The sequence below is a fragment of the Panthera onca genome, chromosome B1 (genome assembly GCF_046562875.1).
Source record: "Panthera onca isolate mPanOnc1 chromosome B1, mPanOnc1 haplotype 2, whole genome shotgun sequence".
Classification (NCBI taxonomy): domain Eukaryota; kingdom Metazoa; phylum Chordata; class Mammalia; order Carnivora; family Felidae; genus Panthera; species Panthera onca.
This window is the reverse complement of record NC_138342.1, coordinates 175,186,264-175,203,327: the sequence shown is the minus strand read 5'-3', so window position 1 is coordinate 175,203,327 and position 17,064 is coordinate 175,186,264. Positions and strand designations below refer to the sequence as shown.

General features: G+C 39.7%; 1 protein-coding gene and 1 pseudogene across 5 annotated transcripts in view; both read left to right on the top strand.

Moving 5' to 3' along the window:
• Positions 1-17,064, top strand: part of NRG1 (neuregulin 1) — a 1,117,663-nt gene that overhangs the window by 351,440 nt on the left and 749,159 nt on the right. The gene's annotated exons all lie outside the window — the stretch shown is intronic.
• On the top strand, positions 11,397-15,816 carry LOC144615990 (RNA-binding protein EWS pseudogene; annotated as a pseudogene).

Genomic DNA, 17,064 nt, shown 5'->3' with positions numbered 1-17,064 from the left:
TTCAAGTGAATATATCTTGCTCTACATAGTATTAATAAGAAATGTTTACTTAACTAATACATGAGTTCAGTTGTTGACCCCATCTAAAAACCTTTATTTGGAACACTGTTTTGAACTTTTGCAAAAGTAGTATCTTACTTCTTTACGAAATAGTTTGTATAGACTATGAGTAGTCTTTCAATTACTCATAATCTGTACAAAAGTTATATTCTCTTTCATTTAGATAATGACCTCCTCTGTTCAGCCATACATATTTAAATTGGCAGCAAGAGGGGCGCCTGGGTGGCTCAGTCAGTTGAGTGTCCAACTTTGGCTCAGGTCATGATCTCACAGTTAATGAGTTCTAGCCCAACATTGGGCTTGCTTCTGTCAGTGCAGGGCCCATTTCAGATCCTCTGACCCCCTCTCCCTCCTCCCCTGCTTATGCTCTCTCTCTGAAAAATGAGTAAACATTTATTTTTAAAAACTGACAGAACTATAACAGATTTACAAACTGATACATTCAAGGGATGCCATAGTTAGGGGTGTAAGCTTGGGGTCTTGTCTCTTCCCTTTACTAGCTGTGTGACCTTGAGCAACTTACATGACCTCTCTGAGACACCCTTTCCTCTTCAGTTCAGTGGAGTTAATAATGGTACCTGCCTCTCAAAGTTGAAGTGAGAAGCAAATGAGATAATGCATGACAAGGAATAAGAGAAGAAAGAAGCAATGTGTGTTGGCCTCACTCGAGACATTCCTTACTCGGAACAAAATTAGGGATGCTTTTCTTCACAGTAAGAGACTCTTTGCTTTTCCAAATGAGACTTGAACATGGTAAATGGAATGAAAGGTGAAGGGAAAATTAGGAGCTACGTTATTCTAATATTTAAAAACAATTGTAAGAATGCTCATTGTTAATTGTACAAATGGCCAAATCTTTTGATGAGGCATAGTGGCCAATCTGACACATACATAACAATATATCACTTTGAATAGTACTGCAATTAAAGTTGTCAAGGAAACAGACTGCCACTAGTGTTATTTTGTGTTTGGATTTGGTTTTCATATATTTTATCTATTTCTGTTTCATTCCAGTGGGACGTTATGTAGGCATTGCTCACAGGCACTCAGCTTCAACATATGTTTTTGGAAGTGTGTGAGAGAAAATCTCAAAGCTGGTTACTAAAAGGTTTTGAAAGTCATGTTAATCTTCAAACCACATAGGGATAGCTCTCAGGGGAGAAAAAAGACTTGTAATTTTCCTATAATAAGGGTTATAGAATTACCAAAGTTTAATGAAGAGCCCTTGCTTTCCAACCTTGCAAATTACTCCCATTAGTTAATAAATTAATTAATGTTTCTTTATCAAGAAGTGCTCAGTGATGGTTTGAAATATCACTAAAGGGGATGTGAGAGAATTGAAGCTTGGAATAAATGACCTATAAGGACCTTCAAACTAAGATTTTTGTACTTTCAAGAATTATTTTCATTGTCATCTGACGTCCGAATCCAATCCCTTCTCTAGGGAACCAATTCGGATTAAAAGAACTTCAAAAATACCCAAGCAATCAATATCTAATTCATTTAAGTCCTGTTTCTTCCCAGGCCTACTGGGTGTAAGCTTGGTGTTGCCTGCCATTTCTCTTACATTCAAGCACTTTGGGAAAGGAGCCATCCTTTTAGATCTATTTTCTTCCTGAAGCTTGGAAGCTGTATCTATATGAAAAAGGGTGACATACTAAGCCTAGGGTATTAAAACCTTTTCTAAGGGAATCAATATAACTTTGGAAAGGTTCATTTATATTTAAAGGAGGAAAGAGACAAAAGTATAAATGGATATAGCCTGTCATATACAGACTGAAGAATGTAAGAAAGGATTGAAAAATGTCAGCTTGTTCTTCTCTTCCCAGCATCTATTCTTATTTGACTTGGAGGGATGTTCTAGATCTTTAATTGAATGTGTTCTCTTTGTCTACATAAATATAAATTTTGATATTCATTATTTTGGTATCATTTCCCTGAAAATTCCTTTAGTAACCGATGATGACAGAGATCATAGGTTGGAACTAGTACAGGCTGTCTCAATGAATGAGTAGGGTCTTTAGAAATTATGGAAATGAATCCTTGAGTTCATTATCCTCATGTTCCAGTCAACAAAAGGCATCAGATAAATTACTTTGTCCCACTATCTCAAATGAATAGGTTGTGCTTTTATATTATCAGGTTTTAATTTTAGTAGTTTGAATATCTGATTTTTTAATTTTGGTTTGTCTTAGTGCCTCTAAGTACAGTGCCTCTGGGTACAAATAAGTTATAGTTTGTGAGCCAATGAAACCAATAATTATTGTAGAATCAACCATTAACTCATATTGACTTGTGTAAAACACTTCAGTATTCTCACACTTACTGGTGGTTTTCAAAATCATCATAAGGTGAGCCAGTGCTTATGACAATCGTATGTCACCTCTCTTCTCTTTTCTAAAGAGATCTCTCATTTCATCCTCAAATGTGTTTTACTTGGCTCCTTTCAGCTTGGTAAAGCAACCATATACTTTGTAATTTCACTTTCCAGCCATCAAATGCAGTAAAATGAAACAGTTTGTGCATTTATTGTACTTTCCACTATCAGGGGTCTCCCATCTGTAGCTAAGTAAACCATAGGCCACCATCAAAGCTGGGGAAGGTCATTAGTTGAGAAAACCTGGCAGAAGTTACTTCCATAATGCACCTCTAGGTTAGTTGTGCCATTTTAATAGGTGTTGTCTGGGGAATTCAGTTTAGAATGATATCCAAAGACAAGTTTGACCTCACCAGGAATGGGTAGAAAATTTTTAGAGGAAACTGAGATGTTTCAAACTTACATATTCTCTTTCCTGAACATACCATTTGGCCGGCTGTGATGTTACCTGACAAGGGAGCAGTAGGTGCCATATGGAACCCCAGACTTCTGGCATGGACAGTGGGAGATATCAGACTGGGATCTGTCTGACTTCAAAACCTACATGCCACTAGCTCATCATGGTGAGTCATAGAAGAAAAAAGGCTGAAAGGCAGAGAAGTCTATTCAGCAGGGTAGTATGTGATACACAGTATCTGTGAGAATGGACAACAGATGGCAATAAGGATTCTATATCATGGAAGTCTAGAAAGATACAAGAAGATACCCTGATAGGCAGAGATGAAGTAGATGTATTTGGAGATAAAGGCAAATCAACGTTGTCAGAGTGCTTTATTATAAAGAAGAAGGACTCTAAAATAGGACTAAGGGTCCATGGAGAGACTTTATTTAGTCTTAGCTGAGTGATTTTCAAGGGCATTGCTGGACCCCAGTACTTTCCATGACCAGATTTATAATAATTACAGAAATAGTGCTATAGAGATGGGTTTTTTTCCTCCTAAAACTATGAAGTGTGTACTTATAGTCTTTTCATTCAACAGATGAAGAAACTGAGCCCCATGGAAGTTGTTACTTGCCTAGAGTCATACAGAGTGTGCAGAGGGGTGCCTGGGTGGCTTAGTCGGTTAAGTGTCTGACTTTGACTCAGGTCGTGATCTCACAGTTCGTGACTTCGAGCCCCATGTCAGGCTCTGTGCTGATAGCGCAGAGTCTGGAGCCTGCTTTGGATTCTGTCTCTCTCTCTCGTTCTTTCAAAAATAAGTAAACATTAAAAAAATTTTAAACAACACAGTAGGGGAGAAAGATTTTCTTTTCCTGTGCTTTCTGTAATTTATGTACATCTTATTATTTAGGAATTTAGAGAGACCACAAAGACTCATTGAGCCTCATCATCCTTCCTAGACCTACTTTTGACTCCTGAAGCAATAATCCAGCAAAGGCATTAAATTAAAGGTATATTTACCCTTGTCCTTAAAACTATCTGTAGAAAAACACATGAGAATTTATACTTCAAGGGACCTACATGAAGACCTTTAATAGCCCCAATTTAAGAAGAGACACTCTAGCGTACTAGGCTGGTCTGTAGCTTTGTCCCATTAGTTGAAATTGTACTTACATGTGTTTGAGGTATTTTTCCTATTACCCATTATTATATTTTCCCCACTACAATTCATTGCCCAGTGTTTCTTAAGGGAGTTGCTTAATACATTTCAATTTTAGAAGCCATTCTGAACTTCATTTTCCCACTGAGTATATCTGGCCCATTCTGGATCTAGTGAGAATAACCTATGTATATTACACTGAAGTAACATAGATGGGCTATTATTAGTAGAAGGAGGATGAGTAAGTGTTGATATTGAAGAAGACTCATGAAATATGTGAACACAGTCACAGTCCATACCCAATTCTCAGTGGTTGTTTTTATAGACCATGAAATCACAGGTAAAGTCAACTGTGGTTCTGCCCTAATGGAGAGGAACAGTGGCACAAATAACCCTAAACCATACAGAATTCAAATGCATTTATATTTAGCTTTTGAATGCTTTCTATGATAATTTTCACAGCACATTGTCCTTCTAATTATGTTTTGTTTTGGGTAATACTGAAATTAACTTATATTTAGTGATTATGTGCCTTCTGATTGGATTAGAGAGGAGCCCCAGGAGTGTGTTAGAAAACCCAGCTGTGCATGATCCTCAATACTTTACACAAAGGTAGTCCAAACACTTAAAAGGCTTATAGAAATGGAAGTGATCTGACTAGTGGGCGGGTAGCTCTAGGATCTCAGTTGCATGAAATTTTTTCTTCTTTCTTTCTTTTCTTTTTTTTTTTTTTCTTGGAGGGATGGAAAGTAACTCAAAGGGAAAGGAGAAATCTAAGTACATTAGCCCTAGGCCTTGGGTAGTAAGGAGTGCTTAGATCTGGGTAGCCTCAAGATAGTGGCGGCAAAAGCTACCTGAGCAGTCAGGCGTGAAAGTAAGGCAGTGGGTCAAGATGAATTAGCAAGGAAAGAGACCTTGGTAAGTAGTTTCCATAGATCTAAGTAGGGTCATTTCTTAAAGGCTTCACATACAATCAGACATAGTAAGACCAAAGCCTGACAGAAGACACTAAAGAAGAAAATGGCCAGCCACTTATTTGATTGAAGAGAATGCCAAGAGTACCTGAGTACCATCTTTAAGACACTTGATTAAAATAAGGCCTCACACCCTCCCAGAAAAGATCACAGTGAGGAAAATGTTGGAGAACAATTGAATTGTTTGTACAGCAGGCGTTGGGGCCACCACCTGGAGGCACAGCTTTCAGTTTAAATTCTTTCCAGTGCTGTGAACAAGACTGGTCTAATCCCTGGGTTCTTCGAAATCCATTTGAAAATACTGGCCAGAAGAGAGGGACTTCCCTCCCTTTTGTTGGTTTTCTCTAGTACTACTAGGAATTTTCCAATTTTTCCACAAATGGTTAAGAAAAAATAAAAAAGGAAATAAAATAAGAGAGGAAAAAATAGGTTTGTATGTCAAATATAAGATAACTCTGGTTTAGGTTTCCAGGAGCTGACACTGATGAAATCTTACCGGCTGTCAGGAGCGCTGGGTTGAGAAGGGTTCAGCAGCTGAGAATGCCATAATTGATTTGGCAAATGTCTTCTCCACTGAAGAAAGGGGAGTGGTGACAAATTGGTTTCATGTTAGCCCCTCTTCACTTTTTTCCTGAAGAGCCAATATAAATTAAGTATATCACTTTATTATGCAATTACTATTAGAATATAAGCTCCCCAAGAGCAGAAACTCTGTCTGACTTGTTCCATGGCATCTAGAACAGGGCATGAAATATGGTAGGTGGTCAGCAAGGATTTGCCTGACTTCTTGCCCTTATTTAATAGATCCTGTCTCTGAAGTGGCAGGTATATTGTATTGTACCAGTGGAAGTGGTTTTCTGGGTCTGCTAAACCCAGAAAGGATCAGCATTCTATTTTTTTCTATCTGTAAAGCAACATCAAATTGGGCACTGTTTCTTTTTCTTTTCTTTTCTTTCCCCTTCCTTCCTTCCTTCCTTCCTTCCTTCCTTCCTTCCTTCCTTCCTTGGATATGCCTCTTCTGCAGCCAGCTGGCATAAATGTGGTAATTGACACAATGAGAGAGCCTTTTATGCCAACCAGGGAAGCGATATTACCCATGATAGGCCTATGCTGTAACTGTATCTTTCCCATCAGTACAGTAGAGGGGTGACCTCCATTGCTCTTTCACTCTCCCCATATTTGAGTCTTCTCTCCCACTCTTCCTTTCTCAACCATGTTATTGCCTCCTCACTCACACATCACCAGTGAGTCTGTTGAAGCCTTCTATAATTCCCGTGTAGGAAGGATTTCCCATGTTGTCTATTTACCCCATGTGGCATTCCTTCCATGTGTTTACTTTTGATTTGTTTTTTCTGTAACTCGGCTTTTCTACAAAGCATGAAAGTGCTGTTGAGCTTCTTCTTAAAGCTATGATATTTCTTATTATGTTGTAGGATAGCCTCAGGAAACATTAAATTCTAAGAATTTAATACCAGTATTATGTTGGGATCATTTTTAAAGCAGTGAAAGCCTTTCTATTCCTGTTGTTTCATTTTTCAGAGGAATTTGGAGCTCTTGATTGAAGTAAGGCATTTCATAACCACGTCACGATACTTTGAGGAAGAAGTCAACTGATTGAGCATCAGCCATTCCTGGAATGTTTGATGCCAGTCATCTCAACAGGGCTCTGTCTGATGAACATTCCACCTGAGCACATTTTACCAACTATTGCCTTTCCTGTTTTCTGCTATGATTGGTTCTAGACAGGAAGGATAGAAGCTCATTTTATAAGATGCACAAATCCCTAACCACTACATGTGCTTTTCCTTATATACCTATGAATCCATTCTGATTTTTTTTCTCTCTCTCCTTTGCTACCAAGGAAAGCTTAGTTTTCTTTCTTCTGTCTTAAGATCCTTGTTTAAAAAATTTTTTTTTACATTTATTTATTTTTGAGAGACAGAGACAGAGGGTGAACAGGGGAGGGGCATAGAGAGAAGGAGACACAGAATCCAGAGCAGGCTCCAGGCTCTGAGCTGTCAGCACAAAGCCTGATGCGGGACTTGAATCCATGAACTGTGAGATCATGACCTGAGCCAAAGATGGACGCTCAACTGACTGAGCCACCCAGGCACCCCAATAAGATCCTCATTTTAGAAAAAGTCAGTAAAGCAGCCAAAAACACCCTCTCAAGAATTGGGATGTCTCTCTTATTTCTGACAGTTTTTAAGGTGTGTGTGTGTGTGTGTGTGTCTGAGGCAGGTGGTGGGGATGGTGTGTTTGACAAGGATCAATCAGGCAAAGCACTCCTAGCATTATTCATATTTTCTTTTTTGTAAAACTGAGGCAGGGGTAGATGAACTGGTATTGTCTATACCTAGTGAGTCTCTGATGCACTGATTTGTTTACCCTAATTGAACATACGTAAAATAACTGACAAATAAATACAAATACATGACAAATACATAATAAAGCATACATAAAATAATTGACAAACAGATAAAGGCGATTTCATTTTGGGGCTAATAATGGTATGCTATGAATGGCTGTCAAGCATATCTTTTAAACTTTCATTGTATTACTGCCCTGGCTATAAAAAAAAAAAAAAAAAAGAAAAAGAAAAAGAAAAAAAGATGCTCTGACCTATTTGCTGGTGGAAAAATTCATTCATCCTCCACAAGTGTTCTGGAAACATCAACTTCTCAATAAATTCAGATATAGCAATTGACCGTTTTCAGGATGTGATGGAAAAAGGCTAAAAGCCAGTTTTGCCAAAAGCTAGTTACTCAAATGTTTCCAAGTCTCATTCTCCACTCCATTTCCACACACCCTGTAGACATAGCTACTCTCTCCTTATCTGGGCTACACTTAAATTGTTAATAATGCCAATTTACCTGGCTGTCTTGTCAAAGTTAAGGGCAAGTGAGAGGAGGAGTTGTGTGAGTAGCCTTGACGAGGTGATGATACCTAGGGAAAGTTCTCAGTCCCTACAGTAGGTAGCAGTATTAGGCTAGAGTGTGGGACATGAGCTTCTAGCAGCAATTCACCTTCAATTTCTTTGCTCTGCTTCAGACTACTCACCTGACGTGTTACTTCCCACTGCTTTGAGGGCTCCTGACCTGTAGATATGCTGTCCTGCCTGGCCACTCCATGTGAATGATGGATACAGTAGTCTACCCATTGCTTTTCCTAAATGCAGGGAACCCAGATGTGGACCACATGAAAACTTAGGGAACATTCCAGGCTGTAGCATCCTCTTGAGCCTTAGTCTAATATTAATACCAAACAACATGAAGACGGCTTAGGAAATCTTTAGGCTAGTCATGTATATGTTTTTTCCTTATCTCTAAATTCCCCTGGCATTGTAAGCTCTTTTTGGTTAGCAGACTTCAATTTTCATTTCCTTTATGTCTGCCACCCTACACTCATCCTCCTCTTCTGACTTAGCTCTGTGTCTGTTGGATTGTTAATGAATCCTCTGTATTCTCAACAGTTCATTGCATTTGAAACGTAGGTCTCCTTTATGGACTCTGGTTCCATGCAGCCCAATTTCCTTTTTCCCAGCACACATACACATACATGCGTGACTGGAGGATGAAGGTGGCCAGTAATGGGTGATTAGCCTGGCAGTTTCCTCCTTTGCCACTAGAATGTTCAGGATATTTGCCAGACTATGCCCATGTTCACCCCCAAATTGTTCTCTTTGATGGATCTTACCATTGCACTCCATACAATTTATCCCTCCTCATAACTCACATTTAGGGCCCTAGAAAGGCCCTTAAAGGACACCCATAAGTGGATTAGGTCCTTAGTCTTACCTGACTCCTTGAAATGCTTTTGTGTGGTTTCCTCATTTGCTTGGAATGACCCATTTAACAACCTAACTTTACAATTCTTTGATCTCAGCTCTTCCAGAGACATTTGTCTCCCTATGTCCACAGGAATCTACTTTTTCAGGCGCGTCTGTTCTCTCCCAGCAAGAGTCTCTCACATCCCATCTTTCCTCTCAAGCATACCTGTTCTTTGACCCCTTTTGTACTCCCCAATCTTGAGTCTTTTATTCTCTACCGGGTTTCAAGCCCCTTTAGGCTTCCTTTTCAGGACCTCCTGGTCACTGTCTTGAATTTCTCGTTCACTAGCTGACTTGATCTTTCAACTCATTCTCTTTACAGACCTACCCCCTAATCCTAGGTCACTTCTTTTATTGACCTTTGCTACTCCTAGAACCAGTCAGAACTGATGTAATGAGGGACACACCAGAATAAATTATTTATGCTGATAACGTGCACCTAACATCTCATCCTGGTATGGTTTGACAGGTCCTGGAAGTCCATGCTGACCATAGAGCTTATGTTGTGCCTCAGAGCCCAAACTAGCAGCACTGAAAGTGACAGAGTCCCCTAATTGGGAGAGGGAGATGGATTAAGCTATTGTAAAAGTTTCTATTGACATGTGCACATACATAATAGATAATTTTATAGGAATGAGAAAATGTGATTATATCTTATGTACAAATAGGTGGGGAGAGATTTAGCATAGTTTCTAGTTTTCCTTTCGGTTTAGTTTCCACTTTTCTTCTTATTGCCTATACATCAAAATCAGCCTCAACTTATAAACATATACCCAGAAAAACTGTCAATAACCTAGATAGAATATGTCTGGGTTTTTTCTTCCAACGCTCATATACTGAAAGATATATACAAATTCATATATATATATACACACATTCATATATTCATATACACACATATACATACATATATACACATACATGCATACTGTAGATACATAGGATTTTTGGTACTCCTTTTACAAGGTGAGATCATAATATACACATTTTGTGTTCTTTTCTCATTACATCTTATCTGGCAGAAATCACTCCAAATCAATTAGACCAGTCATTTTTTTACACTGCATTATTAACTTTGTTACCTTATATAAACTACCAAACATTTATTGAGTACCTATCATGTGCATACAAAAGCCTGAAATTTCTTCAGATTTTAGAATCGAAAAGGGAATTTATGGCACCCGGGTGGCTCAGTCGGTTAAGCGTCCGACTTCAACTCAGGTCATGATCTCACGGTCCGTGAGTTAGAGCCCTGTGTTGGGCTCTGGGCTGATGGCTCAGAGCCTGGAGCCTGCTTCCAATTCTGTGTCTCCCTCTCTCTCTGCCCCTCCCCTGTTCATGCTCTGTCTCTCTCTGTCTCAAAAATAAATAAACGTTAAAAAAAAATTTTAAAAACTCATAGTTCAGGGGCACCTGGGCAGCTCAGTCGGTTGAGCTCCTGATTCGGCTCAGGTCATGATCTCGCAGTCTGTGAGTTCAAGCCCCGCGTTGGGCTCTGTGCTGACATTTCAGAGCCTGGAGCCTCCTTCAGATTCTGTGTCTCCTTCTCTCTCTGCCCCCACCCCTCCGCTCTCTGTCTCTGTCTTTCTGTCTCTGTCTCTCTCAAAAATAAATAAACATTAAAAATAAAAAAGAAAACAACTCATAGTTCAGCCATCCTACAGAACATATGAGAAAACTAAGGCTCTGTAAACATCCATGATTTGTTCAGTGTCTTGCGGGCAACTAGTGCTCAGATCAGAACCTAGCTCTAGTACCTCCCAAGAACAGTGCTATCTGAATCATACTATACAGAATCCCATAAATTTTTCTTAGAAGCCATTCTGACAATACTTACAACTTAATGTGATTGTTTGGTACAGCATAAGATATGTTTTCAGGCCTGAGGTAGGGAGGAAATAGGGGAGAGCAAGAATTTGGGAAAATTCCTATTCATGTACTGGTGGCTGTGTGGATAGACCAAACTGTTTTTATTGACCCAAACTAATCAACCAGTGGAGACTTAAGAGTGCCAGCATTTGAAGGGGCATCAATAAAAGAAATTTGTGTTGAAGAGCTATGTAAGATGTCCTGTGAAAGGAATTCACTCCCCATCTTAAGAGGGCTCTTTTCACAGAGAAAGCCTTAGGTAGACTGTGGTTGTAGATCCTCCCTGGGCTTTAAAGCACATCTGGAAAGGCTCAGCTTTCAAATTAGAACTCCTTTCACAGTGCTGGAAAAATTTGTCTTGAGTGTTAGAAAACTGTTTCCCAAGATGATAAAACCTGTGGCAAAATATGAGAACTTTCATGTGTAGAGGAAAAAACCCCACACTTTTACATCACATTTCTTAATGGGGCATATATGGATCTATTAATAAAGAGTTATCCTCTGCCAGATTTTTCTGCCCTTGGTGAATTTCCATTGTCCCCAAAGTACCCCGCGTACCAGTCCGTTCAGTCATCAAATAATTTAGGGGCATGCCAACATTATGCTAGGTACTGAATAAAGGGAGAGTACAGTTGCCCGAGCCTCCCATATCCAAGTGGGAAATGTACTACTGAATATCCTGCGTGCCTGTCCCTGCAGAGAATTCAGTGTGGACTTTATGACCTTCACTGACAAAATAGCGAGAAATGAACAAATGTTCCTTCAAGGCAGCTAATTCCTTGGTTATTATGAAGCTGATTGGATCTTTTGTATGCATTCCAAAGACTCCAAAAAGAGTCCTTGAAGGTGTAATTCTACCAGAAGAGGTTTGCTGCAGACCCCTTGAGACACTCTGCAGCAGGGGCCCTCCAGCTGTACGGGATGTGCTTTCACATTGTAGGGCACCTGACAGTTGAGTAGAAAATTGCTTTTGGTACTGGGTTTTCTGTGATCATTCAGAAACAGTACTAGGTTCCAGGCTGCATTGTCTGTATCATCTTTTTCTTGAAGTGCTCTGCATCTTTATGCATCTAATTCTAGTAGGATTTGTTTTTCATACGTACCATGTCTCGGATTTTCTATTAGGTAGTACACATTTTTCTGATGCAGTCGCCTTGCCAGTCATATTATCATCCTCACTTCAGAAAGGAGGTTAAGAGAGTTGAGGTAGTTCCCACAATGTCACAGAACTGGAAGAGGCAGAGCAGGAATGAATCTCAGATCTCTGTGTCTTGAAAGTCTGGATTGAGATCCCTGGGTATCCAATACCCCTCTCAACCCCCAACTCTGGATCAAAAGAGAATCAGGAGGCAGAGACTAAGTTGAGGCATGAGCATATTCTGACGGGCCAGTGGTAAACGTAGAGTCTAATTTTCTAAAGCTGAATATTAAATGTTTACAGCATGTACTTGATGTTAGCATGAATTTATTTCCCAGAGTTGGGATTTTCAGTGATTGCCATTCCCACACCAGTACTGTGAGGAACAGTGGGAAAGGAGAACAGGTTGACTTTTCAGAGAATGAGACATTTTTTTTTTGAAAAAGAAGGCAAAAAGAGGAACTATATAATTCCCAGTCCTGACAGAAAATATCTCTAGGGTAATTACGGCTGATCCAATGTTTGTTTCTCTGGGTAATCAGGTAACCCAGCTTTCAGTGAGTGTGTCTTTCTCTTTGTCTCTTTAGTTAACTATTTCTAAGTATAGGTGGACTGTACGAGATAAAGTAGCCTAAATTCACACCAGATGACAAAATGTCTCTCATGAGACTGTATGCCATAATATGAATATCGTTAGTTACACTTAAACTTAGCCATTCTGTGGCTTTTATATTTGTTTAATATTCATTTTGCACAAAGTCTCCTCTGCAATAGACCCCTGGATGATTGGTATTAACATGTCAGTATTTATTCATTAAAGGAGAGCAACCTCAAGAAGACTAAGTGACCCTTGAGAGCTTTCCCGTTGACTCTGTGACAGAGCTAGGAATTCAGTGGCTATGAGGTGACACACTGAATGTGATGTTTGTCATAATTTCTCATGTGTTATATCAATACACTCATTAGCTGAGGATGTCAGCATTAGCTGAGTAGGTATCCTGATCAATGTTTGCCCATTCTCTGGATAATTAGCACTGTTTGGTAAAAGAGGAGGAGTTTTGAGTTGACCTCCCTGGTAACAAAATCAAGCATTTGGTTAAAGCTAACCTGACACAGTTAATGCCCGAGTAATTCCTCAGCCCCTTACTCTCTACCCTTAATCCAGCCTGGGTCTCCTTTCATCTTTGTAGATTTCTTAGCTATTTTGTATTAGCAAGATATCATGATGAACTAATTCCATATATTAACCATGTGCTCTGACAAGAGTTGAGTGACTAAGAGGCCCAAGAACAGGCCCTCAGTAGCATTATCCTCTCTTGACAGGCCATATGTGGGTGTTACTGGGAGACTAAATGAGCTTATTATATATTTTAGAAAGAAATATCAAAGAATTTAAAAATTCTCCAGTCCATCCAGCAGCAAACCTTTTGTTTTCCAACTTTAATTGTATTATAATGGTAAAAAAAATGCTAATTGTTACTCCATATCAACTGTTTTTACGTGGTGGGATTGGGGGAAGGAATCAGTGGGTGAGGATCTGGCATGGGAGTATCTGTGTTTGCCTGCGTGTGTGTGCGCGTTACTTATGGCTGTTAATTATCTCAGAAAGGCAAATGTTCAAGTGAAGAGAAACAGACAACGGTTCACAGTGATTATGAAGCTGTGTTTGTACCACTGCCAACTCTTGGGGAAAATTTCATATCTGTTGGTAGAGAAAAAATACTGGAAACCTACAAATGAAATCCTGAAAACTGTAAAGATGTATATCTCTTGGTAATTCAAACTAGGGACAAATATTATTTATGAAGATGAAATGTTTGTGTTTCTATGCTACAGTATTTAGTAATAATAATTATTCACATACAGTGTTTATATTAATCCTGACCATGCTAATTCAGAGTATGCACTTTTATTTACCTTTGTTTGTGAAGCCAGTTCATTAGGCAAATGATCAATATAATTCGCTTACTGTCATTCAGAGAACTAGCAATTTTCAAACATTTTAGATGCATCTGTATACAGTATTATTTTAATTTTATATAAAATATTCTTCTTTACTGGATGTTACCATATTAACTTCACACCCAATGTGTTTATACTGAAATCTTCACTTTCTAGGATAAACCATTGTCTCCCGCTGACTCTCTTGGTTTTGTTGGCAAAACTATTCCCCTCATCTTGGAACCTCAAAGTCTTCCTTAAGGACTCTTCTTCCTTAAAGACTCCTCTCATGTTGTGCATATTTATTCTTTTGGAACATCCAGGAAATTCTGTCTTGCTAGTACATTTTGCAATTATCTTTTTAGCTTTATTTCTAGCACCTCCATTGCAGACCTCTCCTAATCCATTGAACTTATTTTACATCTCTCTGCCTACCATGTTTCTTCTTCCAATCCATCCTACACATCAAAGTTCCTCCACTTTTTGGTATCTGCAAACCACATAATAGACATCCAGGATATAGGCAGACCAATTACAGGTAAAGTTTTAAAATACTGTCATAATTTTTAAACAATAGTAAATAGTTTAAAAGTGATGATAATAGCTGTTTTGAATAATTAATTCATCATAATAATTCAGCAGTGGGAATGAAAAAAAGCAACAATTATATTAATGAGAGGGGAGAGTAAACCAAGGGTTACTCCAAAATGAGGATACAGATAACCAGCTGTAACAGATTGCATATAGAGTCTGTTTCTTCATTTATTCTTTATTTCTGCTGAATTAGAAAGATCTTACTTAAAAGTCATTGTGGGAACAAGAAGGAAGGAGAGAAAATGACATCCACAGATTACAGTACCTATAGCCAAGCTGCAGCCCAGCAGGGCCAGTACTTATGCTACCCAGCCCACTCAAGAATATGCACAGACCATACAGGCATATGGGCAGCAACATTGTGGAACCTATGGACAGCCCACTGATGTCAGCTCTACCCAGCCTCAGACGACTGCGACCTATGGGCAGATTATCTGTGCAACTTCTTATGGACAGCCTACCGTTGGTTATACTACTCCCAGATTTGATCTTGGAAGCATCAGTGGAGGTGGGCGGGAAGGAGTCTGTGGTGGAATGGGTGGTAGAGAGCAAGGTGGCTTCAGTAAGCCTGGTGGACTCATGGACAAAGGACCAGATCTTGATCTAGGCCCAATTGTAGATCCAGATAAAGACTCTGACAGCATCACAATTTACATGTGAGGCTTAAACAACAGCGTGACCCTAGGTGATCTGGCAGACTTCTTAAACAGTGTAGAGTTGTTAAGATGAAGAAGATAATCAGACAACCCATGATCCCTATCTTCTTAGACAAGGAAACAGGGAAGCCCAAAGGCAGTGCTGCAGTGCCCTACGAAGACCTGCCAGCTATCAAGGCTGCCTTGGAGTGGTTTGTTGGGAAAAAGCTTTAAGGGAGCAAACTTGAGGTTCCTCTTGCTCTGAGGAAGCTTCTGGTGAATAGCATGCGGGGTGGTATGACTCCCTGTAAGGGTAGATGGATGCCACCGCCACTCCCTGGAGGTCCAGAAGGCCCCAGAGGTTGCATAGACCATGGAGGAGACAGAGATGGATTCCTCAGAAGAGGGTCCCAAGATTCCCAAGGGAATCCATCTGGAGGAGGACACATCTACCACCAAGCTAGACCCTGGCAGTGCCCCAATCTGGGGTGTGAAAACCAGAACTTCACCCAGAGAACAGAATACAACCAGTGTAAGGCCTCAAAGCCCGAAGGCTTCCTTCCATCATCCTTTCCACCCCTGGGTATTGACCTTGGCAGGGGTGGCCCCGGTGGCATGTGGGGAAGAAGAGGTGTCCACATGGACCACCGTGGTCCTGGTGGATTGTTCAGAGGTGGCCCTGGTGAAGACAGAGGTGGCTTCTGTTGTGGTTGGGGCATGGACTGAGGTGGCTTTGGTGGAGGAAAATTAGGTGGCCCTAGTGACCCCCTGGACCTTTGATAGAACAGATGGGAGGCAGAAGAAGTGGATATGGAGGATGTGGAAAAATGGATAAAGGCAAGCACTGTTGAGCATGCAGAGACTGGCCCTAATAGACACAGAGACCCCATGAAGCTGCATTGAATGCCAGAATTATTTTTTTATTTTTTATTTTAAAATTTATTCTGAGGGAGAGCATGTGAACATGAGTTAGGGAGGGGCTGAGAGTGAAGGAGTAAATCCTCACCAGGCTGGGCACTGTCAACACAAGCCCAATGCAGGGCGCGATCTCATGAACTGCAAGATCTTGCAAGATCACTGCAAGATCATGACCTGAGCCTAAATCAAGCATCAGATGCTTAACTGACTGAGCCCTCCAGGTGACCCTACCAGATTTAGTTTTAAACCAGAAAATGTTTTAGGTTTATAAATCCATGTTCACAGTGTTGACCACAACATTATGATTATTCCTTGTCTGCACTTGAGTATTTTTCAGCATTTGTGAAGAAACCTTAGAACAAGTTAAATGTTAAAAAAAAAAAAAAGTCATTGTGAAGAGCAGCAAATATTTGGTGGTCTTTTGACTGGTTCTGGTTTGTCTAATCGTACAAAGATTCAGAAATTAGGGAGAGGGTTTTTGCTGACGGACATCCAGTGCCTTATTAGGAACTGTTTAGGCCGAGGGCATGCTCTTCTGAAAAGTGGCTGGTATGTTGAATTCATCAACACCGGCCAGTTGGATTTCTAATGAATTTTTGATTGGATTTGTTTGTGATAATTATTTCTTCATATTGATTTTTGGCATTCAGATGTGTTAAATATGGTCCATAACAGCACTGATTTCTTTCTTCAATAAGTTTGGAATATCTTTAAATATTAAGATAGAAACTCTGGTCAACTAATCTATATCAAAATTCAGTCTTTTTAGAAACTTTTCCCCTCTCTTCCTAAATGTTTAAACTCAAATGCTGTCTATGAAATGATAGATTCAGGATCCTCCAGATATTGAATATACAACTGAGATATTCCACTGGAAATTAAAGAAATCTTTTTGCTGGATTTTTTTCTTCACTTACCGTTTCATTTAACGACCTTTACTCTTGACAGCCAGAGTTCTTGAGTATGAAGAAACAGAATCTTCTGTTCTCAACCCATTTTCTTGCACAGCATGCTAGAAATTCTTGCCTACAATCTGATGATATTCATAGTTTTTTTTATTTCTTTCAAGCTTTAAGTCAAGTTCAGGAGGCACACTTACCTTGACAACTGTGAACAAAGCAGTGTTGGTTTGCCCCTGGGTGCAGTTTCGGTCATTCATGTGGCGATATCTTTCTTTGTTGTGCATAT